Consider the following 27,304-nt stretch of genomic DNA (forward strand, 5'->3'; position numbering starts at 1 on the left):
TAAATGTCAGGAATTGTGAAAAATTGAGTTTAAATATATTTGGCTAAGGTGTATGTATGTATGTATGTATGTATGTGTGTGTGTGTGTGTGTGTGTGTGTGTGTGTGTGTGTGTGTGTGTGTGTGTGTGTGTGTGTGTGTGTGTGTGTATGTATGTATGTATGTATGTATGTATGTATGTATGTATGTATGTATGTATGTATGTATGTATGTATGTATGTATGTATGTATGTATGTATGTATGTATGTATGTATGTATGTATGTATGTATGTATGTATGTATGTATGTATGTATGTATGTGCATGCGTATGTATGTATGTATGTATGTATGTATGTATGTATATTACATGTATGTATGTATGAATGAAACTAATTTATGGGGGATTGGAAATTATGCAGAAAATTGCATTGACAGAATCCACAATCTACTTGCAATATTAAAGCTGAAAATTGCATTGATAGAATCCACAATCTTCTTGCAATATTATAGCTGATCCACCCCCTAAATAAAGTGTTTTGACAAAAAAATGCTGTGCATCCATTTTTTTTCTGGAATGGAATGTTTGCTGTGTATTTTACAGACAGATCTCACATTACTCTATTAAATAAATTCATATCAAATGTTATTAGTCACATGTGCCGAATACAACAGGTGTAGACCTTTCAGTGAAATACTTACTTTCGAGCCCCTAACTAACAGTACAGTTAAAAAAAAAACATACAAAATACGAATAAGAATAAGGAATAAAAGTAACAAGTAATTAAAGAGCAGCAGTAAAATAACAATAGCGAGAATATATATAGGGGGGGTACCGGTACAGAGTCAATGTGCAGGGGCACCGGTTAGTCGAGGTAATTGAGGTAATATGTACATGTAGGCAGAGTTATTAAAGTGACAATGCATCGATGATAACATCTGCGAGAGATATGGGTGGGGGGTGCAGTAGCCATTTTATTAGATGTTTAGGAGTCTTATGGCTTGGGGCTAGAATCTGTTTAGAGGGTCTTGGACCTAGACTGGTAGCTCCGATACCACTTGCCGTGCGGTAGCAGAGAGAACAGTCTATGACTAGGGTGGCTGGATTCTTTGACAATTTTTAGGGTCTTCCTTTGACACCACTTGGTATAGAGGTTCCTGGATAGCAGGAAGCTTTGTCCCAATGGTGTACTGGGCTGTACGCACTACCCTCTGTAGTGCCTTGCGGTCGGAGGCCGAGAAGTTGCCATACCAGGCAGTGATGCAACCAGTCAGGATGCTCTCGATGGTGCAGCTGTACAACCTTTTGAAGATCTGAGGACCCATGCAAAATCTTTTCAGTCTCCTGAAGGGGAATAGGTTTTGTCGTGCCCTCTTCACGACTGTCTTGGTGTGTTGGACCATGTTTGTTTGTTGGTGATGTGGACACCAAGGAACTTGAAGCTCTCAACCTGCTGAGAAGTTAGTTCTGCAATAAACATGTAATTATTAGTCAGATTTGACTGTGTATAACCTGAGGTGCTACTTTTTTCTCTGAGAGTGGGGAGTATATAGTGTTTTGCAACAGGTGGGGACGGCTCTATCAACAGTAGCTGTGATTCTACTCTAGACAAATTACTTCAAAACCATTAACTACCCGAGCTCAATGGGATCCGTCCCCACTGCCAGACCCCTCCGGGCAATGTTCATCACTGGAGCTTGAATCCCCATCATGTTGATAAATCCAACCGTTCCTCTTCCAGTCTATGCAAAATAAGCATTTTCCCAGGTGTGAAGCCTTGCCATTAAGCCAACTGGATCCACTGTCTGTATGGTCCCATGTGGCTATCAACAAATCCGATCCAAGACCTGTACCAGTGGGTGACAACACTATGGGGGTAAAAGCATCTGCGGATAGTAGGAGGGAACACAACACAATGGTTGTGACAGGTCCAGGAACAGCAGCTGAAGACAGCTTGGCTTCTATATCCTGTGCCAGTGCATAGACTGTAGAGCAATTTGGTAAACTGACAAACATTGATACTAAATGGATTCCAAGGGGAGAAACATTCCTCCTATTGTCAGTGTTCTGACATCATTTACTATGACCATAATAAACTATTGAGTCAGATTTGTACAAAATGCTAAGGAGACCGTATTTGAATAAGGGAAAATATTTTTTTTTAAATGAACGATCCTGTCATATAGAATGACACCTTTGTCACAACATGATTCAGCCTGGCACAGACATCATGTAAAGTATAGGGTTGTAGATACGGAGACTAGAGACTGTGACATCATGTAAAGTATAGGGTTGTAGATACTGAGACTAGAGACTGTAACATCATGTAAAGTATAGGGTTGTAGATACTGCAACTAGAGACTGTAACATCATGTAAAGTATAGGGTTGTAGATACTGAGACTAGAGACTCTGACATCATGTAAAGTATAGGGTTGTAGATAATGAGACACGAGACTGTGACATCATGTAAAGTATAGGGTTGTAGATAATGAGACACGAGACTGTGACATCATGTAAAGTATAGGGTTGTAGATAATGAGACACGAGAATGTGACATCATGTAAAGCATAGGGTTGTTGATACTAAGACTTGAGACTGTGACATCATGTAAAGTATAGGGTTGTAGATAATGAGACACAAGACTGTGACATCATGTAAAGCATAGGGTTGTTGATACTAAGACTAGAGAATGTGACATCATGTAAAGTATAGGGTTGTAGATACTGAGACTAGAGACTGTAACATCATGTAAAGTATAGGGTTGTAGATACTGAGACTAGAGACTGTAACATCATGTAAAGCATAGGGTTGTAGATACTGAGACTAGAGACTGTTACATCATGTAAAGTATAGGGTTGTAGATACTGAGACTAGAGACTGTAACATCATGTAAAGTATAGGGTTGTAGATACTGAGACTAGAAACTGTAACATCATGTAATGTATAGGGTTGTAGATACTGAGACTAGAGACTGTAACATCATGTAAAGTATAGGGTTGTAGATACTGAGACTAGAGACTGTAACATCATGCAAATATAGGGTTGTAGATACTGAGACTAGAGACTGTAACATCATGTAAAGTATAGGGTTGTAGATACTGAGACTAGAGACTGTAACATCATGTAAAGTATAGGGTTGTAGATACTGAGACTAGAGACTGTTACATCATGTAAAGTATAGGGTTGTAGATACTGAGACTAGAGACTGTAACATCATGTAAAGTATAGGGTTGTAGATACAGAGACTAGAGACTGTGACATCATGTAAAGTATAGGGTTTTTGATATGGAGACTAGAGACTGTAACATCATGTAAAGTATAGGGTTGTAGATACTGAGACTAGAGACTGTAACATCATGTAAAGTATAGGGTTGTAGATATTGAGACTAGAGACTGTTACATCATGTAAAGTATAGGGTTGTAGATACTGAGACTAGAGACTGTAACATCATGTAAAGTATAGGGTTGTAGATACTGAGACTAGAGACTGTAACATCATGTAAAGTATAGGGTTGTAGATACTGCAACTAGAGACTGTAACATCATGTAAAGTATAGGGTTGTAGATACTGAGACTAGAGACTGTTACATCATGTAAAGTATAGGGTTGTAGATACTGAGACTAGAGACTGTAACATCATGTAAAGTATAGGGTTGTAGATACTGAGACTAGAGACTGTAACATCATGTAAAGTATAGGGTTGTAGATACTGACTAGAGACTGTTATAGCTCTCAAAGACTAGCTTAGTCTATGAAACCCCATTAACAGACATACAGGGAAATGTCCTGGTTTGCTATTCAAGACAGGCGGAAAATGTCCACAGACGGTTTACTCTTTCGAAAACAATACAACATGTGGACGGGACACCGGAGATAACATGGTCTATACTGAAAAATGGTGCTGGTGGCCAGTTGTTGCATTTCATAATGCAACAGACCTGGCAGCCACCAATCTGTTTTGTTTTCGTTCAATGAGGGAAAATACCAGTGGGAGAGATTTAATCTCTCATTCGCAGCCACGCTGCGTTGTGGATATTTTCGACAAAGACATATGGAACGGCGAACTGCACAGCAGCAGGCAACCCAACCTGGAACTCAGAAACACACACACACACACACGCACACACACACACACACTGGCAAAGCAGGCAAAATCAGCATGAGGCAAACGGCAAACCCCAGAAAAGGAAGTGAACAAGAGATATCTTTTGTCGGAGTGCACTAAAAGGGCAGCAAGCATTTCCCTTGTTTTGAAACATTTGGATGACATCAGTTGCAAATATACCTGTACCCATTTCATCATTTTGTCTTCACTTCTGGCATGAGCGGATTTTATCCTCCCTCAAAAACAAATCTGAGTTGCTTGGACATTTTTCATAGTGTATCACAAAATGTATTCTCTTTGAATAAATCTGTTTAGGGGAAAATAGTATTTCACCTCCATTTGCAACAGGGGGGAAACCAACATGCCTTTCAAAGTTTGCTTGACTTGAGCAGATTCCCTGTCTGGCTCTCTGGCAGCTGGACTGATGGCCAGCCCAGTGGAATGGCAGCTGCTGAAGGCTTTTTAAATTGCACCCGGGTTGATTGGTGGTTGTCGGGAGGGCTCGGCCAGAGAATTCTTCTTCTTCTTCTTCTTCTTAGAGAGAGAGAGAGAGAGAGAAAGAGAGAGAAGAATAGGGGTAAAGGGGAGGAGGTGGAGGGATGGCGTGATCGCCCACCAAAGGAAACGGACCCTGAGCCCAAGGTCCATGGTTTTACAGATCCTCTAAATCGAGAATTAGTTTAGGCTTCAACGGTTTCAATCTCTGTCTCTCTCTGTCTCTATCATTCTGCCTTTGGTGGTGCTGTTGTGCAGCAGATGGGATTTTTAAGGAGGTTGTTACATGTGCAACTTTCATTATATGTAGATATTAAACATAAACTAGGATCTGCCGTAAAGCTGTAGCTGGATGGGTATTGTGTTTATTTAACACATTAGTCTAACCTGGTGTTGTGATTCTATTTAACATGTTGCTCCCAATCTGACTTTAATAGATCCTGTATGGTTCTTTTTCAGTTTTACACAGTGTTGGTGTGAGTTCTATAGTCAATATCGTAGAATGTTCAGGATTGCTTGTGGGTTTTAGGTGGTGATGTGTTTGTAAATCCTCTGTCTTACTGTACCCCTTTCAGATTGATACTCTTAAGGAAGTTGCTGTAGGCCAGTGTTGAATCTCAGCGACAGAGATGGTGTAAATACCATTTGACTATAATTTCAACCATGATCTGTCTGGAATTAAAATAGCATTGAACCGCATTTTTTGGCACTACTGAATTAAACAGTGTGCCGCACATCATCAAATTAAGTCAGTCAACCATGTATTTAGAAATAAAATGTGTTATTTTATTTGAACGGATATTGTAGCACATTCTGTCGACTTGTTGGTGTAGTATGATCCTGGAGGGTTTTTACTCAATGATATTTACTAATGGCATTGCATATGGTGAATACTGCAAACCATTCTATAGCCAAAAGGAAACCTTTGTGACAGTGGATGAGAGTCATTTCAGACTGACACAGGTCAATTTCAGGGGAAGATACCTCTCTCACAGTGGCCAGTTTCATTTTCGTGGGGCTCCTGAAATTCAAGATGGTGTGCTGCCGTGCACACTCTCATAACATATCAGCACACAGGAAACAGATGGATTTCAACCCTATTTGTGTCTCAAAGCGGGTACCCTGCGGGGTCCTGATAGTGCCTCGGAGGCCCCATTCATGCAGAATTATTGGTTATAAATCATGGAGGGAGTCAGGACCTGACGGTTACCCCTCTCGCTGCCTGCTGATCACTACAATTAATCAGGAGCGACATTCCTTCTTGTCATGCCGCCACCAGTCCCAGAGATATGGCCAGTTTTAGAGGAATTTATCAAACCTGTTGATTCAGTCTATTCCTTTCATTCCCCACCCCTCCCCTATCGTATCACCTCCCTGTTTCTGCAATCCAATTGGGGCTACTGTATGTACACCGTGCCTCCTCTGGCAAATGCTTACTGACCTTTCACAGACGGCAGCTAGTCATCAATCAAATTAGAGAGCATCTATTATCATCAGTAGAGGAGAGCAGATGGTTGGGTTGTTTTGAAATGGGCTTTTCAACCATTTTCAAGCAAAAAGTAGCATTGTTGCTCGACTGATTTCCAAGAAGCAATTTGTGTGAATGTATGCATATGTATCAATAATGAAGTGTAGTTTTCAATCACTCACTGAAACATTGCCTATAGAAGGGATCAAATGAAATTGTGTTGGTCACATACACATATTTAGCAGATGTTATTGCAGGTGTAGTGAAATGCTTCAGCTATGGGACGATTTCTTTTTGAGTGGATGGGCCGTAATATAATTCTAAATAATTTGTAGACTGCAAAATGACTGCAAGAAGCCCATGAAGATATTTCACTAAAACATAATCATTTCAAACTTTGCTTACATTTGTATACGATCAGTCTCGCTATTATGCATGGGAATACTTGGGAACAGATTTCCATAATAAAATCACTTGGTGCTGATTTGCTGTCTTTTAAGTCCAACAATAAAGTAAAATAAAAAATAATCATTTACTCAGAAAACTGGGGAGGGCAAACTAAAACCACCCGCGGGGCCAAATTTGGTGGACCCTGGCCTATATGTATGGTTTGTAGGACCAAACTATTCCTTTGCTGACGTAATTTGGTGTTTGTCCTGGTGTTTGTTGGGACATCTTGTGAATTTTTCACTAACTAGGGGGACTATTGTGCCTGTGCTGTAACCGGTCCAAAGAAGTACAGCAGAGGGCATTTCCATTGCCTCATTTGCTGGCTGGACAAATGTGTCACTATTAACCATTTTTTCCCATGTAAAAAAACCAGGCCCCAATTCCTTCAAACATTTCACCAGTTCAGCTGATATGAATATGGCAGTATTGTTACAGTGCCTGGAGAAAGTATTCACACCCCTTGTTACAGCCTGAAGTTCAAATGGATTAAATAGATCATTTTGAGTTCACTGGCCTACACACAATACCCCATAATGTCAACGTGGAATTGTTTTTAGAATTTTTACAAATTAATAAAAAATGAAAAGCTGAAATGTCTTGAGTCAGTAAGTATTCAACCTCTTTGTTATGTCAAGCCTAAATACGTTCAGGAGTAAACATTTGCTTAACAAGTCACATAATAAATTGCATGGACTCATTCTGTATTACAACAATAGTGGTTAACATGATTTTTGAGTAACTACAGTACCCCAACTCTGTACCCCGCACATACAATTATCTGTAAGGTCTCTCGGTCGAGCAGTGAATTTCAAACATAGATTCAAACACAAAGACCAGGGATGGTTTCCAATACCTCACAAAGAAGGGTACCTTTTGGTAGATGGGTAAAAAAAGTTATTAATTACACTTTGGATGGTGTATCAATACACCCAGTCAATACAAGATACAGGGGCAAATTGTTTGGGGCAAAGAAAATACAACACATTACTCTTTACCACTTTCCATATTTTCAAACATAGTGGTGGCTGCATCATGTTATGGGTATGCTTGTAATCGTTAAGGACTGGGGAGATTTTCTGGATAGAAAAGAAACGGAATGGAGCCAATCACAGTCAAAATCCTAGACGAAAACCTGGTTCAATGTGCTTTCCACCAGACACTGAGAGATGGATTCACATTTCAGCAGGACAATGATCTAACAGCCAAATCTTGACTGGAGTTGCTTACCAAGAAGACAGTGAATGTTTCTTACTGGCCGAGTTACAGTTTTGACTTAAATCTATTTGAAAATCTATGGCAAGATGTGAAAATGGTTGTCTAGCAATGATCCAGAACCAATTTGACTGAGCTTGAAGAGCTTGGAAAAGATTAATGGGCAAATGCTGAACAGTAGTGGAAAGCTCTTAGAGACTTACAACACGGGAGTGATTTCTTGAATAGCCCAGCCAGAGCCCAGACTTGAACCAGATCGAACATCTCTGGAGAGACCTGAAAATAGCTGTGCAGCGACGCTCCCCATCCAACCTGACAGAGCTTAAGAAGATCTACAGATAAGAACGGGAGAAACTCTCCAAATACAGGTGTTCCAAGCTTGTAGCGTCATACCCAAGAAGACTCAAGGCTGTAATCGCTGCCAAAAATGCTTCAACAAAGTACTGAGTAAAGGGTCTGAATACTTATGTAAATTATCCCCACCCAAAAATAACGTTTTAGCTTTGTCATTGTGGGGTATTGTGTGTAGATTGATGAGGGAAAACAATATTTTATCTCTTTTAGAATAAGGCTGTAACGTAACAAAATTTAGAAAAAATCCAGGGGTATGAATACTTTCCAAAAGCACTGTATATCAAATGACCATTTCTCCTTAACGACTGTGCTCTACAGTACGCATATAAACTAAGCTTAAATTCCAAACATCGCCACTTCGACAGTAGCCATTCACATACAACACTTATAGCCTCCATATACTCTGCAATCATACGCTCCGGCCAAAATAAATTACGCTGACAACAGCAAAAAACCTCTACTTTACCTTTCGACTGGCCAGAAAGGGGGAAACTGAGAATACAGATTTCCTGTTTATCAGAAGAAGAACTAATTTTGTTTCTTCGACTGCAAGTGAACCGCAGATTAATCTAGGAGACCTTGAGTGGCACTATACGCACGCAATCAGTAGCAATGCGCCCAAGCCACAATCTCTGACCTTTTGAGTGCCGTCCACATTTTAATTAAGTAGTCGCTAAAATGAAAGCATCTCAGTGCCACCCCACCCCTCTCTGAAACTACCCCACTCTCCCTTTGTAGAATTAACTTTTTTGCCCAGGGAAGTAAATGGGAGAAAAACCACATCGGAGCAGTGATTGAATATCGCCGTGGGAAGTTCTTAACAAGGCGGAATTAGGAGACGTAGTGCAGACACATATGCCTGCCAAATGTAATCTGCTCGTAATAAATGCTTTGCCCTTTATACTGTATGAAGCAACGGACACAAGTATTGGATTCTCACTGTGTTAGTACAACTCACAATGTGTTTAGTTGATTATTATTAAGAAGTTGTGTAAGTTTCCATGGGTGCCTTACATCATGAGACCAAGTTTCATATTCCCTTTTAAACAATAGTGGTTGATTAATCGATTTGTGATCTAATGTGTATTTTTTTTGCCTTACAGCTCTTGAATCATTGGGACAGTTGCTTGGGTGCTTGAAGGTAGGCTAGTGTGTTTTATCGTGTTTGTGTGGATGTGATAGTGATCTCATGTGCAATTTGCAGATACACATCATGATGGTCCATAAGTCACATTGATTCTGTCAGAAACGTCGACCTTTGGTTGACACTAAGTTCATTAGAATGACTCATAGAGACTGACAAAGTTGGCATGTACATTGTCATGTGACAGTGAGTGAGGCTGTGTGTTTGTCAAGTCAAGTCAACTTGTCACATACACATGTTTAGCAGATGTTATTGAGGGTGTAGCGAATTGCTTGTGTTTCTAACTCTAACAGTGCAGTAATATCTAACAAGTAATATATAACAATTTCACAGCAATACACACACATCTAAAGTAAAAGAATGGAATTAAGAATATATACATAATTGGGCAAACAATGTCAGAGTGGCATAGACTAAGGTACAGTAGAATAGGATAGAATACAGTATACATACATATATACATATGAGATGAGTGATGCAAAATATGTAAATGTTATTTAAGTGACTAGTGTTCCATTATTAAAGTGGCCAGTGATTTGAAGTATATGTATATAGGGCAGCAGCCTCTAATGTGCTAGTGATGGCCGTTGAACAGTCTGATGGCCTTGAGATAGAAGCTGTTTTTCAGTCTCTCGGTCCCAGCTGTGATGCACCTGTACTGACTTCGCCTTCTGGATGATAGCGGGGTGAACAAGCAGTGGCTCAGGTGGTTGTTGTGCTTTGATTATTTTTTTGGCCTTCCTGTGACATCAGGTGCTGTAGGTGTTCTGGAGGGCAGATAGTTTGCTCCCGGTGATGCGTTGGACACACAGCACCACCCTCTGGAGAGCCCTGCGGTTGCGGGCGGTGCATTTGCCGTACCAGGCGGTGATACAGCCCAACAGGATGCTCTCAATTGTGCAGCTGTAAAAGTTAGTGAGTGTTTTAGGTGCCAAGCCAAATTTCTTCAGCCTCCTGAGGTTGAAGAGGCGCTGTTGCTCTATCTTTACCACACTGTCTGTATGGGTGGACCATTTCAGTTTGTCAGTGATGTGTACGCCAAGGAACTTGACGCTTTCCACCTTCTCCACTGCAGTCCCATCGATATGGATAGGGTGGTGCTCCCTCTGCTGTTTTCTGAAGTCCACGATCAGCTTCTTTGTTTTGTTGACATTGGGTGAGAGGTTATTTTCACACTCCCAGGGCCCTCACATCCTCCTTGTAGGCTGTTTCATCATTGTTGGTGATCAGGCCTACTGCTGTTGTGTCATCTGCAAACTTGATGATTGAGTTGGAGGCGTGCGTGGCTTGCACTCATGTGTGAACATGGAGTACAGGAGGGGGCTGAGAACTCATCCTTGTGGGGCCCCTGTGTTGAGGATCAGTGAAGTGGAGGTGGGGGCGGCCCGTCAGAAAGTCCAGGACCCAGTTGCACAGGGTGGGGTTCAGACCCAGAGCCTCAAGCTTAATGTTGAGCTTGGAGGGTACTATGGTGTTGAATGCTATAGTTAATGATCAGCATTCTTACAAAGGTATTCCTCTTGTCTAGATGGGATACGGCAGTGTGCAGTGTGATGATGATTGCATCATCTGTGGATATATTGGGGCGGTAAGCAAATTGAAGTGGGTCTAGTGTGTCAGGTAAGGTAGAGGTGATATTATCCCCAGCTACATCCCCAGCTACAATAAATGCGGCCTCAGGATATGTGGTTTCCAGTTGGCATAAAGTCCAGTGAGGTTTCTTTGAGGGCCGTCATGGTATCGGTTTGAGGTGGAATACACACGGCTGTGACTATAACCGAAGAGAATTCTCTTGGGAGGTAATACGGTCGGTATTTGATTGTGAGGTATTCTAGGTCAGGTGAACAAAAGTACTTGACTTGATTGTTATCACAATCACACCATGAGTAGTTAATCATGAAACATAAACCCCTGCCCTTCTTCTTCCTGGAGAGATATTTAGTCCTGTCTGCGAGATGAACCCAACTGGCTGTACGGACTGAGACTGGATAATATATAATATATAATATACTCGGAAGTGTTGGGTGGTGTGCCCGCCTCCTGAGTCAGACTAGTTGTCCACTCCGAGTACCTCTCCTCCACCGGCGGTGTTTGGATCGGCCTCTGGAACCAGTTCAATTACTCTTGGGGGTATGAATAAAGGATCCGATTCAAGAAGGTTGTATTCCTGGTCGTAATGCTGGTAATGCTGCCGAGTTACCGCCATATCCAAAAGTTCTTCCCATCTGTACGTAATAACACAAAATAATATTCTGGGCTAATGAATTAAGAAATTACTCATAAAAAACTAAATACTGCAAAGTTTCCTAAGCGCTAAAAGCACAGCAGCCCTCTCTGTTGGCGCTATTTTTTTGTGTGTCTGTGTGTGTGGCTAGGGGGCTGTGTGTGAGTGTCTATCTGTATGTGTGCGTGAGGCGCGCGGGGGGGGGTTGTGTGTTTGACATACTGACATCACAATCTCTGCTCCAGTGTAGCTAGGTCCCACTGTAACATGTTGGTCCTGACCAGTGTTACATCAAATCATTTGGAGAGAATAGCTCTGAGTAATAACACATTTTCAACCACCATCATATCCCAGCTGTTTGTCTACAATGGAGGCATATCGTACCATTTTACAGTAGCTGAGTATTAACACATTTTCAACCACCATCATATCCCAGCTGTTTTTCTACAATGGAGGCATATCGTGCCATTTTACAGTAGCTGCCTTTTTTAATTAACTTGAATTGTCTGTGGACTGCATTTGTGCTGGCACAGGCAGAATAGAAGTCTTAGAGAGCGAAAGAATCAGAGAAAACAGAGAGAGAAAGCCCACTGCTGTATTCTCCATACTATTTAATTATAATTGTGCGAGAGATCGGCGTACCGCTTTAGCAGTCGCTGAGTTCTGCCCAGCCAATAAGAACTTGCGCTCAGCTGCATCTGACAGTGATAAATGGCGCCACGGCCGTCTCCCTCGTCCCATCGTCCCTTTTAGCAGCTGAGCGGTGCATTATGGGAATGCACCGAGGCTGGCGCGGCCTTGGAATGGGCCTTCGGGCCGTTCATTAAAAACGCGGATTCACATGGTGACAAGTGTGTGCGCTCGGAGTGTGTGTGTGTGTGTGTGATTTAGGAGCTTCTCAACATGAATCAATGATCTCCTTCAAACCAAATAGACATCCAAGTCAATTCACATCCATCCAAATCCAAATTGTGAGAACCTGTGGCTATAGATATTGGGCCTTTGAATGTGTGCCAGTTTCCGTTTGACTTCTGCTACACCGCAATATCATGTCATTTGGTTTACCATGACATTTTGTCAGTCAGACACAATCCATGTATTATTGGTTTCCTGCTGATGTTAAATGGAAGGTAACCCCCTTAATGTGGTGAATAACCCAGTGAACTTCCATTGAACCCCTGTGAAAGATGCAACAGTAAACATTTGAACCTTTGCTGTGGTGTAAATCTCAAGTTAGCAGCCGCAAAATAACTGCTGCTATTTTACTGTTTAATATCAGATAAAGACTATCAGACCATAGCCTTGTTATTATTGATCTTACTTAATGCTCTTTTCAAAATTAAATTGAAGATATAATGTAGCATTTTATTTGGATATTCAGACTGAATTCAACTGGATGGACAAGTGACACAGTTCAGTAATATACAAACATTAAGAACACCTTCCTAATATTGAGTTGCACCCCACCCTTCTTCCCTCAGAATAGCCTCAATTTGTTTGGCATGGGCTCTACAAGGTGTGGAAAGCGTTCCACAGGGATGCTGGCCCATGTTGACTCCAATGCTTCCTACGGTTGTGTCAAGTTGGCAGGATGTCCTTTGAGTGGTGGACCATTCTTGATACATACAGGAAACTGTTGAGCGTGAAAAACCGAGCAGCATTGCTGTTCTTGACACAAACTGGTGAGCCTGGCAGCTACTACTATACCCCATTAAAAGGCACTAAAATATTTTTGTCTTGCCCATTAACCCTCTGAATGGAACACATTACCCAATCTATTTCTCAACTGTCTCCAGACTTTAAAAATCCTTCTTTATCCTGTCTCCTCTCCTTCATCTACACTGATTTGAAGTGGATTTAACAAGTGACATCACAACAAGGGATCATAGCTTTCACCTGGATTCACCATGTAATGGAAAGAGCAGGTGTTCTTAATGTTCTGTATTCTCAGAGTATAGGTTAAACTATGTTTTAGAAGTAATTATTACACGTACAATGGCAACTCTTTAATTAAGATTCATGTGACTAAAAATGTATTTTAAAAGAGTTTCTATGTATCAGCTGAAATGTTCATATGCAACCTTTTTCCAAAACCATTGTAATGGATCATACCTCTCAGGAGACTGCATAGGGAAAGCAGCGTGTAGACTTCCATTAGCCTACATAGGCTTCCTCTGTGTGGTACTATCCTACTGTACTGAGGTGTGGTTGAAACAGGCTGAGGTAGTTGAGGCATAATTAGTCATCTGCCTTGGACACGTCAGCTCCTGTTAGTGCTTCTGTTTTAATTCCTTTTGTCTGTTCTCTCCCGATAGCCTTTCCCCGCGCTTCGTAGAGCTGTGTGTGTGTGTGTGAGGTTCCTCTGCACCTGTTTACCATTTTTGAAATAATTTGGCCTCCTGCTTTTTCTCCTTCCCTCCTCTATTTTGGATTAATGAAATGGAGGAAATGTCGAATCGTGTCGGAGACCCATTCATCGCAGTACTTTTTGGACCAGGCGGCGTACTAGTCAGGCGTGTGTGTGTGTGCGTGCGTGTGAAAGAGATAATTTGTGTAAGTGTGTCAGTTGAGTGAATAGCAGAGTCTGTGCACTTATGGGCATATTTGTGTGATATGAGTGTTTATGTTTGTGTGTGTGTAGACATGCTTCTCAGGCATCTTGAAAGGCGCTTTGAAGCTAGAAGGGAAACCCACAATACACCCTCTCTCCCCCACCTCTCTCTCACTCTCTCCATCCACCTCTCTCTCCTTTCCCCTCTCTCTCTCTATCCTCTCTTTCCCTCCCGCTCTCGCTCCAACCTCTCTCTCCATTTTCTCTCTCTCTCATTCTCTCTCTCTCTCTCTCCCTCCATGCCTCGCCTCAGTGCCAGTGTTGGCTGAACTCTCACTTTCCCTAGATGTAGGGTTGGCAGGGCTGGACTGAAGGACGATGCATCGGGCATGTGAATTAGTCTGGAAGGGGTAGGGGAGACTCCCTGGAAATCAGGGATTACTCTACCCGTGGATTAAAGGCTACATTAGATACATGTGACACATCAATCAGAGCGGAGACTGCAATATCACACGCCATATGAGTTATTACATGCATATCCACGCGTCATTACATGCTTATTCATTTGGTATAACATCTTCATAAGCACTTTGGGGTGTTGTGGTATTATTAGCTCATCTATGTCTGTAGAGATGGGACTCTTAGTAATAATATTGCGTGACTAAGATGATTGAATGGCAACATAACTTTAAAAGATAAACAGTTTAAGCAAAGTTAAACAGCTAGTAACCAAATCATTTTAATTACTCTATTTATTTATTCTTTAACTATCCAGTGAACCCTCTTTGTGATAAAACCCATGGTAACAGCCTTCATAGAGGGTATCTAATTGTTAAGTGCTACCAAATTCACCTTAGCAAGAAAGATCACTTGATATTCCATCCTTTCTTCTGTTGGTTCTCTTCCATCGCACTCCACTTAGCATTTTAAGTTACCGACACAACTTAGTCCGACTGAGCAGTGGGGTTCAGGTGTGAGTTGCAGTATGGGTTGCTGCCGGCGGCTGTTTTAGCTAACACTTCCTTAGCTGTAACACATGGCTGACAGAGGATAGCTATTGTTCCCTTTTTGGCTTGTCATGCTATTTGGGCCTGATAGATAGAGACACAGGGCTATGTGCACATACGACACTGTGTATGATGTTATTGTGTTGGATTTTTGTATTGCAATGTAGTTCTTCACAAATGTTGAAATGTGAACGCTGTTATATTTGTCTACACATCTGTCTATCTGTCTGTCTCTCTTGCACTTTCTCTCTGTCTGTTTATCTATACTTGTAGGGTCTTAATTAGAGCCAGTTTGCTACAGGAGGAAATTAAGCTTTTTGAGAGAATGTGAAGGTGATGCTGGTTGAGAGAATGCCAAGAGTGTGCAAAGCTGCAATCAAGGCAAAGAGTGGCTCCTTTGAAGAATCTCAAATATATAATATATTTTAATTTGTTTAACATTTGTTTGGTTACTACATGATTCCGTATGTGTTATTTCATAGTTTTGATGTCTTCACTATTAGTCTAGAATGTAGAAAATAGTCAAAATAAAGAAAAACCCTTGAATGAGTAGGTGTTCTAAAACATTTGACCGGTATTGCAGATAAGTAGTGCACCCTGTAGAGAATGAAGTGCCAATTGGGACGCAGACTTCATCTGTTCCCTACTCCCCTCAAATCCCAGCAGAATTGGCTGATTGTAATTCACAGGCCATTGTTTGGAGAGGTCGGGCGGTTTGTTTGCTATTGATTTTATCTAAAGGCTCCTATATTTTACTGTGCACATATCAGAGCAATTGTTTTGAAGTATGCAGGGAAATCAATAACCCTAGCTGAGGGGCCCGTCTTTCCCGCGCGCCTTTCAATGGCTCCAATTTATGTTTTAATTACCATGATCTACTCAGAAGTTTGAAGCTCGACGTGGGTTCTCAGAGTGCACCTCACAATCATGACCTACATTCCACACTGTTCACTTGGATGAGTCTTTCTCATCCACGTTTCATTCCTTGTAGGAGCACATCAAACGTACTTTAGTGGAAAAACAACCGTATAATTGTGGTCTCCATATGAATATATCAGTTAACACCATGGCTCCTAGACAGATTGTATGTCTCCTGTATCTTTATTAGAGATAGTCAGCTGAACTCATGCCATTAGGAATGATTGGCCAACTTACTCTGCCATAAAAGTGGCTGCTGCTGGTCGAGCTGAAAGCAGTCAAATATATTTATATTGAGTCCTATAATTAAGACAGATCAATACAACTGCAGTAACTCTTACTCCTGATTCCCAGGGTGGGGTGTGTGTGTGTGTGTGTGTGTGTGTGTGTGTGTGTGTGTGTGTGTGTGTGTGTGTGTGTGTGTGTGTGTGTGTGTGTGTGTGTGTGTGTGTGTGTGTGTGTGTGTGTGTGTGTGTGTGCGTGCGTGCGTGCGTGCGTGCGTGCGTGCGTGCGTGCGTGCGTGTGTGTGTAGAGGGGGGTGGTTCGGTGGGTGTGTGCGCATGTGTGTGTCAGTGTCAGTGTAAGAAAGAGAGAGAGAGTGTTTGTGTGTGTGTGTGTCAGAGGGGCCGTGAACCCGTCACACAAAGCATACACCACACACACAGCCTGTGAAATTACTACCAAGTATTATCATAGTCGGATCAGTGGGTCTCTTTTGAAATCTGCTATGTTCCATTAACAGCAATGTGATATACGTTGGCATTGGCGAGAATGTACTTTATGATGTTTTATGGAGTGTTGTGCCTATAAAGTAACGCTAATCAATGCCTTATACCGTATACAGAGTAAGTTAGCATTGTAGCAATAGAAGATAACACAAGGTCACACAATTCCCTATGTTCGGCTGTAATTTATCAAAAGTGGTATCTATCAAAGCATCTGACAAGTTAGGGAAAAGTAGTCTTCACACATTGCAGTAAAGCACTTCAGTTTGTGCCCAGAAACATGACCTATCCCAGAAATATCCCAAGGGATTCCACTTTACCCCCAAGGTATCCTCAAATACCATCTTGTATATAACAGAGCCCTATAGTGTGCTGTTTGTCAAGCCTCTTAAACATCACAGTTGTATGTTAATACAGTGCGGGAAGAATCCTACAGTACCTGTCAAGCGACAGCTGGCACCAGCAACGTGGTTCGGAGGCTGCAGACAAATGAATCATCTACATCTAGACACCCACAGTACTTTAGCGAGCTGTGTTTCATCAGAGTCTGCCTCTTGTTATGTGTATCATCAGGATGGCATCTCTGTGGTGGCAAACAAACTGGTCAGGATGATTTAATGGAAAAGGACAAACTGTTGTGAGTGGAGTAGATGCATTCTTACCCAAAGCAATTCAAGTGCATTTATCAGACTTTTGATGAATGAATGATGTCGTTTATGGTAATGGCTACCAACAAGATGCAATGCATCTGATGCGTCCATGATATACGATTAATAAGTGTACCTGTAGTAATCATCGTGATTATAACCATGCGTTAATATTCCACCAGTGTATGTTGTTTTAACATGAATAAATGTACAGCTTTACTGCCTTATACAGGACAATTGACATGTCATGAATGCTTCTAACACGTCTTAGAACACACAATCAGTTTAATTAAGGACTTATTCACAGACCGTTACACAAAAAAAACGCCACCCAATCAACAAGTCTGACTCATCAATCGATCGCTCCAGCTGGCCTGATTCATTTTCAACCAAGCGCACCCCCCCCTTTTCTCCGTCTCCCTTATTCCCTTTGAAAAAGGCTAGCCAGTGATTAGTGATCGCTATAGCAAGGAGACTTCCTCCTTCCCTTCTTGCTTCAGACCTTCTCATATTCTAAAGCCCAGCACCAGGGGCGGAACTTATCAGCTACAGGGGATCAGGCAATCTCCTCCACTGTGTCCGACTGCTGTCTCTGGATAATCTGTGTGGCTAGCTGACAGATATGCCGTGGACACACACACACTCACGCACAGATCTACTGGGGTCAAGCACGATAACGGGATTACAGGGAGAGATGGAGGTCCGGGTCTGGGGCTTGTTAAAGAAAAGGAGAGAGGGGATGGAGAGATAGAAGCAGAGGGGATGGAGAGATAGAAGCAGAGTGGATGAAAGAGAGAAGGGACTGGTATTAGGTGTGATTGAGTGCTTGTCGGGGGGTTTTGGCTGGAGATTAAGATGAGGGAGGAGATTGAGTGTCGGTCCACACACACAGACACACACACACCATTCCCTTCCACTACCTTATAAAGTTAATTAAATATGCCAACAAATTAAATGTCCAAACAAACAGCATTGCACATAGGTCAACCTACAATGGCAGACTGTGAAAACAGCAGACAGTCATTTAGTCCAGCCATTATGCTATACTCCCTTGGTTTTTCTTAGCGACAAAACGTTTTATTTCGTTTTGTCGTTTTTCTTTTTCAAATAAATGCATATAAAGATAATCCCGACCCATCCCCTCAGTCCCCAGATAAAGTATTTGACCCCAGGTCTGGTTGATAGTGATTTATCAGTCTGTTATTCAGTCTACTTTATACAGGGCAGACGAGAGAGGGATCTACTTCACTTACTTTGGCAATGTTAAGATCTGTTTCCCATGCCAATAAAGCCCTTAAATTGAGAGAGAGAGAGAGAGAGAGAGAGAGAGAGAGAGAGAGAGAGAGAGAGAGAGAGAGAGAGAGAGAGAGAGAGAGAGAGAGAGAGAGAGAGAGAGAGAGAGAGAGAGGGGTCAAGCAGAACTCTAAGAGGCCGTGATGCACATACAGAGACCCTGGGAGGCAGTGTGGTAGGCAGTGACACAGAGCTAAATGCCTTGTCACACAGACTGTCAGCAGATTAGCCAGTGGATTACACCACAGCTATTAGATGTGCATGGAGCGAAAGGGCACAAACACAGGAGAGGAGAAGAGAGGGAATGGTGGAGAAGTGGAGGAGTGGATGGGAGGGTGGCAAGAGAGTGGAGAGAAGGGAGGGCAGGAGACGAGGGAATGGAGAAAAGATACATGTGGAAAAGAGAGTGGAGGAAAATAGAGGAGAGTGGAGGGTCGGCAGTAAAGAGAGGAAGAGAAAATGATACGGGAAGGAAGTTGTTTGGAGATGGTAAGAATAGATCAACATGAAAAGTGGCGTGGAGAGAATAGAGAAGAGGAAAAATAAAAAGTGATAAGATAGGGGTTGGAGGGGAATGGAGACGAGGTAGAACATGCAGAGAAGAGGAGTGGAAAGTGTAGAGTGGCTCAAAAGTAGGAGGAGAGGGTGGGAGGAAAACAGAGGACAAGAGGGGCGAGGAGGAGAAATGGAAAAAGTGAGTGCATGCACAATTGCACCGAGAGGAAGGGTGGAGAGGAGAGAAGAGGGATGGAAATGAGGGGACCCGGGGAAAATTAGAAGAGGAAGAGAGGAACGAGAGGGATGTGAAGCAGAGGAGAGGAGAAGGAGGCACAAGTACATTTAGAAGTAGAAGAGAGAAACACACATGGTGAACAGAGATATAAAACATTGAGACTAATTGATGTTGAAGAACAGCAGATGAAAAGAAGAGAAGTGCTAAGAAGAGAGGTGGAAAGGTGAAGATATAGAACCAGGAAAAGCATTAGAAAAGAAGTTGTTTCAACCAGTTGACATAGAGAACTGCCCATCCTCTACTATGTTCATCCGTCAAGTCAGTCCAGATCAAATCCAAAGTGACCTAATCGGTTAATCATGACGTCGATGTGGGTATTATCTGGATTAGAAATACAAAATAAACACATGGAGAGACGCAGAATATTTCATACGAAATGTTGTCACATAATATGCATGTTTTGGTCATACTCTCCAAGATAATATTGACATCTTAGTTGTGCATATACAAACCCACCCTGTCGAACCTTATGTAACAGCAACATTGTCTGTCAGACAGATTATTGTCTGTGCTTGCAATGTAAAGTCTGGATCAGAAATGATGTTGTGTTGCGTTACAATTACAGCATTGATTTTCAGCATGTGAAACTTGGCTCTGGTGTTGGTACAGTGAAGCGAAGATTACGTGAAATAGATATGATATGTTGTGCAATGGGGGGCGTGTATTGACATAAGCCTTGTGTACCCTCCACTCCACGTTAAGCTGAAGCAGACAGCTTTGGGACCGAAGTCGAAACGTTAATGGAATACGTTTGCTTAATGCCCTCATTCGGTGAAAGTGAGACGCACAGTGAACTAGTGTGATAGCTCGGTAACGTGAAAGAAAGGTTTGCCATTTAGAACTTTGCATTGATCGTTGTATTAGTAAGGCTATAATTGGGTGAACGTGCGCGCCTATTGTCAGTTGCTATGACGTTCTATGATATTGTTATAAAGCTCTTGTGACATAAGATCATTGCTCAGTAGTTGACCGGAGTAACCATGCAAAGAGAATACAAAAAAGGACTAAAAACATTTCAAGGACATACCCAGGCTCACATCAAGTGTCACAAACATTTAGAACACCTATCAAGAAAGGTGTTCCCACTTCACCCCCATTCCAGTCAGATCCACATCACCAATCCCCAACACTCGGCTCCAGTGAAGAGGTGTCAGCCATCTCAGCTGGTGTTTTTGCTTGGGATAATCAACTTGCCATCCCCGCCACAATACCCCACTCCCCCAGTCTAATGAGCTGTAAATTGCCCCTGCGTGGGCTTCTTTGGGACCCATAGTTATCAAAGAGAAAGAGGAAATATGCCAGGTTAACTAGGGCTAATGGGAATTTCTGATGTGCATTGTGAGGGGTGATTGGGTTGATAAATGTCTCACGTATCATGGCGTGTATCTGTATATGAGCTGCTGTACAGAATATATGGCATGCAGTGTGAATGCTCAACGCAGAGAATCCATGCAAACGCATGGAGCGAGTGAGTGTGTGTGTGTGTGTGTGTGTGTGTGTGTGTGTGTGTGTGTGTGTGTGTGTGTGTGTGTGTGTGTGTGTGTGTGTGTGTGTGTGTGTGTGTGTGTGTGTGTGTGTGTGTGTGTGTGTGTGTGTGTGTGTGTGTGTTGTGACGTGTGTGTGTGTGACAGGAAGCCTTTCAGGGCACATTTGCTGGTTGAGTGATTTGAATGTGTGCTCCTTCCTTGGAATGAGCTGAGTCTTAGGAAAGCCATGGTGGGTGGAGGGGGGTCTAGATGGGTTAACCCCCCAGTGTTATTTAGACAGTTATTATGATAAGCACCACACACACACACGTGCACACGCCCGCGCGGATGAACGCACACAATGACACAAACATTCATATGCATATACACACACACACGCTCACACAAGCACATAAGCACACACACAGACGCTCATGTAGCATCCACGCAGTCACATGAAGCACATGCACAAGGTGGAAATTGACAACCTATGAAACAAGTTCTAACACACTAAGTCCCAACTCATCTGGGATGGGAGCCATTTTCCTCTTTTAAAAGTCTCCACATTCAGAGTACCCAGATGAAAGTTGGGTTTGCACTGAATTAGCCAGTGAGAAAACAAAATTTCCTTTGCGATTTTACGAGCATTTAATTTGAAACAATTAAGATATTATAGGCGCCAGGGATACACTAAACCGAGAGGCAGCTGGGAGCAATCCCATAAACCCTTCGGCCCGTGAACGAGTCACCTTGCCTTTCTCTCTCTCGGCTCGCCTCCTTTGCACTCTTCCTCTCCCTCACCACTGGCTTCCCCTCGCCTACATCTTCTCTATCTCTAATTTCCTCCCCTCATGTTCCTCCTCTCTCTCTCCTGCTTGCCTCTCATCTCTGTCTCTCTCCTCTTGCCTCCCTTCCCATTCCTCCTCTGTCTCTCCCCTCTCTCTCCACCCGTTCCTCCTTTCTCCACCTGCCTCCCTTCGCGTTCCTCCTCTCCGACTCCGCTTTCTTGAAGTGCCGCCTGACGTAGGTAGCATTCAGCCTCGTCAAACACAAATAAACTTACTTAGCCTCCCCTGGGCTTCTACAAGCTCTCCTACAGTACCTTCACCAACCAATCAAGTGCCTCTCAAATGGATCCGTTGGCTGCCTATCTGAAGGCCTAATTGTGTCAAGATGGTGAAAGGAGTAAGCGAGGACATTTTCCATTACAACTTTGATGATGTCAGTGGATGAATAATTAGCATGTGTGTTATTTATTACAGTATGGAAGAGAAAGAGATGGAAAGTGAGGGAGAGCAAAAGGAAGATGTAAACTATAGGGGGCAGCAAACAGTAAGAGGTTTGTACATTATCACAATGAATTAATAAAAGTCATAATAGATGGGACATATATGGCGCTTTACATTTTTTTATAGGGGTTGATACATGTATGTTACTGGAAATTGGAACCTCTTTGCTATACTGAGTGTACAAAACACTAACAATAACCACTCTCTCCATGACAGACTGACCAGGTGAATCCAGGTGAAAACTATGATCCCTTATTGATGTCACTTGTTAAATTCACTTCAATCAGTGTAGATGAATTGGAGAAGGAAGGATTTTTAAACCTGGGGGGGGGTGTTCTTAATGTTTTGTACATTCGGTGTATACGGATGTAGGATCACAGATGTAGGATCTTAATTTGATCACTTTTTTGTTTCTGAAATACACTTATAGTGTATTTAAGGTTTAAAAAGGCTTCTAAAGTTAGTAATTTCCACCTTAAAATAGTCAGACTTGAAAAATGTATCAACCCCTACTAAAAGTTTCCATTATTATTATTTGAAATAATGTCCACATTTCCTGTTTTCCTGCTGTAGCAAACTGGCTCAAATTAAGATCCTACATCTGTATAAAGTTCAACCATATTCCCAGTTAGAAAACAACATTAATATTTGACTACACTTGTAGATAATTTTAGAATCTCATCAAAATGAGAACACTGAATGACCATTAACTATTCATTACGTACCAATAGTAATATAAATCCATGTATGTATAGCATCAATGACCTTGCACCATCCCTTACTTCAATGGACACAACACCATGTTTGTTTGTGCAGAACTCACATCACTCCCCAAACATCAAACTTCATGTTTACTCTCTCAAACACTCTCCCATCAATCCTCCCTCGATCCCTCTCCCCCCACCCCCCTCCATAGAGGGGCATCGGAGGTGTGAAATTGATAAAGGGGCGCTTGTGAAAATGTCATAGGGGAATTGGCCAGTAGGCTCTCCACTTTGTGCTGTTGGGTGTGGGGGGGTGATGGATCGGGCCGGTGAAAAGCGCCTTTTCATGGACACTGAACTGTAAAATGGAGGACCCGGGCAGACACAATAGCCGTGATCAATCGGCCACGCCCGGAGAGTTCTGGTTAATGCCTGTTGCTGCACGGTGAGTGGTGAGCCTGGCTATGTACACACAGAAAAGAGAGATAGAGCATGGGAGGGTCATATCATGACAGAATCAGCTTTTGGGAGGGGAGGGGAATGGGTAGAAAGAGTAGAGTGGATGATAGGTGAGGAAGAGAGGCAGAGTGAGGTGGAGAGATAGAGAGGGTGGAGTGGAGGATAGGTAATGAAGAGAGGCAGAGAGAGAGAGAGAGAGAGTGGAGGATATCTGAGGAAGAGAGGCAGAGAGAGAGTAGAGTGGAGGGTAGGTGAGGAAGAGAGGCAGAGAGAGAGTGGAGTGGATAGGTGAGGAAGAGAGGCAGAGAGAGAGTGGAGTGGATAGGTGAGGAAGAGAGGCAGACAGAGAGAGAGAGAGAGAGAGATAGAGAGGCGAGAGGCAGAGAGAGAGAAAGAGAAAGTGGAGGATAGGTGAGGAAGAGAGGCAGAGAGAGAGTGGAGTGAATAGGTGAGGAAGAGAGGCAGAGAGAGAGTGGAGTGGATAGGTGAGGAAGAGAGGCAGACAGAGAGGAGAGAGAGAGAGAGAGAGAGAGAGAGAGAGCGAGAGGCAGAGAGAGAGAGAAAGAGAAAGTGGAGGATAGGTGAGGAAGAGAGGCAGAGAGAGTAGAGTGGATAGGTGAGGAAGAGAGGCAGAGAGAGTAGAGTGGATAGGTGAGGAACAGAGGCAGAGAGAGTGGAGTGGATAAGTGAGGAAGAGAGGCTCAGAGAGTGGAGTCGATAGGTGAGGAAGAGAGGCAGAAAAAGTGTGGTGTGGATAGGTGAGGAAGAGAGGCAGAGAGAGAGTGGAGTGGATAGGTGAGGAAGAGAGGCAGAGAGAGAGTGGAGTGGATAAGTGAGGAATAGAGGCAGAGAGAGAGTGGAGTGGATAGGTGAGGAAGAGAGGCAGAGAGAGAGAGAGAGAGAGAGAGTGGAGGATAGGTGAGGAAGAGAGGCAGAGAGAGTAGAGTGGATAGGTGAGGAAGAGAGGCAGAGAGAGTAGAGTGGAGAATAGGTGAGGAAGAGGCAGAGAGAGAGAGTGGAGGATAGGTGAGGAAGAGAGGCAGAAAGAGAGAGTAGAGTGGAGGATAGCTGAGGCAGAGAGAGGGGGTGAGGTAAAGCGAGTAGAGTGGAGGATAGGTGAGGAAGAGGCAGAGGCAGAGAGAGAGAGAGTAGAGTGGAGGACAAATCCTCACACACACACACCAATCCATACCACCACATCAACCAATGCAGATCTGCACCGTATCCCCACTCCGCTGAATCGTTTCCTGGGACTTGGTTCTCTCTCACTCCGTGGTCTCTCTCCCTCTGCTGTCAAAGAGAAGACAATATTCTTCAGCAGACAGGAACTGTCAGAACAACCACACTGCACGGCCACTGCCACTGCACGCCATGCTTCCACGTTAACCCAATTCAGCTCTAATGTAATCTGATTGCCTTTCAAGCCCATCAAAAGACATCCTGAATCCACGTTAAACCCGAACAGAGCTCCGAGCTCTTTCAGTGCCTGTCACGATCGCAAAGTGTGATGGATCTTTTGTAATAAGGCATTGTCTAATAATGATGACTGTGCATACCTCACTGTAAGGACCAGGTTACTGACTATGACCATGCCTCGGGCAAAAATAGGTCACTACAAATGCATTACCGGTAGAAGATGAGTTGTTACTCACAAGTCAAGGTAGAATGGGTCAGTAGAAGTGAACACAACCAAGTTCATATACAGTAGAACTAGGGCAGATTAATAAATATATAGCCTCTCTATCTGGTTCAAATTCAGTACAGTTTCATATTGTGTTACAGTACAGTTGGGGGCATTGCTATAAAAAGTCATTTCAAAGCAATATTACAGATTGTGTACGATTTAACAATGGTGCTGCTTGGATTCAAGTCAGTATAGCAACAATATATCAACAGCACTCAACCCAAATGCAACGTAATCATTGCAATCCTTCTCTTTCAAGGTTCGAGGGCGAACTTAGCAACGGCTCCAAACAAAGTCTCATAGCCCTCTCCTGTGTCTTTTTTCATATCATGAACTCAGCAATCATTAAGTGTTCAAATCTCGACAAACTGTTAATTGACCATGAAGTAAGACAATATGTTTCACCGTCCGTCATCGCATTCCGAGACATTCTGAGAAGAGAGACACACTGGGTTTCTTGGCTGAGATTCACGCTGGGGTTTTGTTGGGTGTTTGGCGTACGTTGTCATGCCTTTGGGATGTTGTCTGTAATATCACCTTGGTGGTTGGTTGTCACCTTCGGCATTTAGCCGAATTGTTGTGCTTGGCCAGTGGCCATTTACAAGTCAATTCCGTCTGTCGTCTCGACACGTCGGATTACATTTATCCGCTTAGGAGATCGTTATCCAAAGAGTGAGAGGCAATAGCCTGATGGCAGGGAATTAATTTTACGATGACTGGTTTACTTGATTGGAAAAGGGGTGGGCTTTAACGGCACATTGCGGTGAGGGTGGATCGTCTCTAAGGAATTGAATGGAAGTTGTTTTTGGTGGGGATACAAGTTCTGTCGCTCTGCCCCTGGGTTATAAATAGTGTTGTCCTGAGACACACAAACAGGGAGTAACGACGTGACGTAGGATCATCTATAAAGGCACAGCACCTTGGCACGGATACACACCCCTTGACCTTGGCCTTGGCAGGGTTCTGTATAAGGATGTATAAGGATTACATATGGGATATTCTTGCATGGTCTCGCTATATGACATCTGTTAGAACTCCCTGTGTTGTCCTAATGTGTATAGGTATTGATTTGCCCATAATGCACATGTTAGAAGGGGTCAATCCATTTGAACTCAATCATTTCTTGTTATTAATTGGAAATTATACTCATAAAATTGGACCAAAAATACTCATCACGAAATAATGGACAATTCATTCATACTGTACATGATTCATTGATCCAAAGTCGGATAAAATGCTCAATCTTGACACAACTGAACGCAGTATGTGCTGGTGGGCCTTTGTGGGAAATCTATGACTTTATCGATCAGTAGCTCCTTTAACTCTCTATCTAACTTGTGTAACAAGGAAATCGATTTGGCATCCGACTTCTTTTCCTCCGCTGGACATTGTGAACTCACACAACAACAAGTTGGAGCTTTAAGAGGTGGTTTATATCCTTGCTGAGATAAACACTACCCCAGTATAGGAGAAGTCTTGTCCAAGTCAATACATTGATTTGCAGCATAACAGCTGTCATATAGTCTGGCTCATGGCTCAGAGAGAGACCACTGAGGTAGGAGGCTGGTGCCCACGCAAGCCCCAGATTGACTTGTAGTTTTTGATAAAGTGTCTGTCATTCAGGACATTCTATCCCCACTGTCTCTAAGCTCATTATTTAGCAAGCTCCAAAACGACAGTAACACCCTTTCAACCAATGAGTTACAGCTGTTCATTCATGATAATTAACTGTCTATATATTACGTGTAAACCGTTGCAACCTCGTGAAAGGATACCTTATTGTGAAGCGTTGCCAATATAAATACCGTCATTTGGGTTGATAAAGTCAACAAAACTATAATATATTTGCTGTGTAAAAAAACACAAACATGGCTACCAGTTCAGATCAGCCTTATGTTCAATATAATTGCCGTTAATCAAAGGCACCAATTTGCATTATGGGACTTGATGATGTTTCCAATAAAGCATACCAAAGGGACCGCCCACAAACGAGGATATTCAATAGCTCGTCAGTGTTTTTGTGATTAGTCAAGGTCTCCAGAGATCTACTGAACCACGGTAGGGGTGGAAAGTTCAACACTGATCTCGTTGTCGTTGTTGCACTGTTTGTCTAGATAACCTGGTTCAAAGCGTTCATAGACATTACCCTGAAGAAGGCACAGTGATGCTGAAATGTTGGTGTTCTACCCAATAAGTTACTGGGAGTTCATGTATATAGAGTGTGCAGCTCTCTTTATTTACTTGTGTTGTTGTTTACCTACAGCATGTGGTGGTGAAGCCATAATGGGTGGAAGGGTTTCCCACTTTATATATTGTAATGTAGGTACACGTTGATGA

General features: G+C 42.7%; 1 protein-coding gene across 24 annotated transcripts in view; it reads left to right on the forward strand.

The window, feature by feature from the left end:
• Nucleotides 1-27,304, forward strand: part of LOC135516331 (receptor-type tyrosine-protein phosphatase delta-like) — a 606,705-nt gene that overhangs the window by 361,009 nt on the left and 218,392 nt on the right. For all 24 annotated transcript variants that reach the window (XM_064940532.1, XM_064940530.1, XM_064940540.1 and 21 more), the window contains one exon: nt 9,167-9,204. The gene's annotated coding sequence lies outside the window, so the exon portion shown is untranslated. The remainder of the gene's footprint in view (nt 1-9,166; nt 9,205-27,304) is intronic.

This window comes from Oncorhynchus masou, chromosome 27 (genome assembly GCF_036934945.1).
Source record: "Oncorhynchus masou masou isolate Uvic2021 chromosome 27, UVic_Omas_1.1, whole genome shotgun sequence".
In the NCBI taxonomy this organism is placed as follows: Eukaryota; Metazoa; Chordata; class Actinopteri; order Salmoniformes; family Salmonidae; genus Oncorhynchus; species Oncorhynchus masou.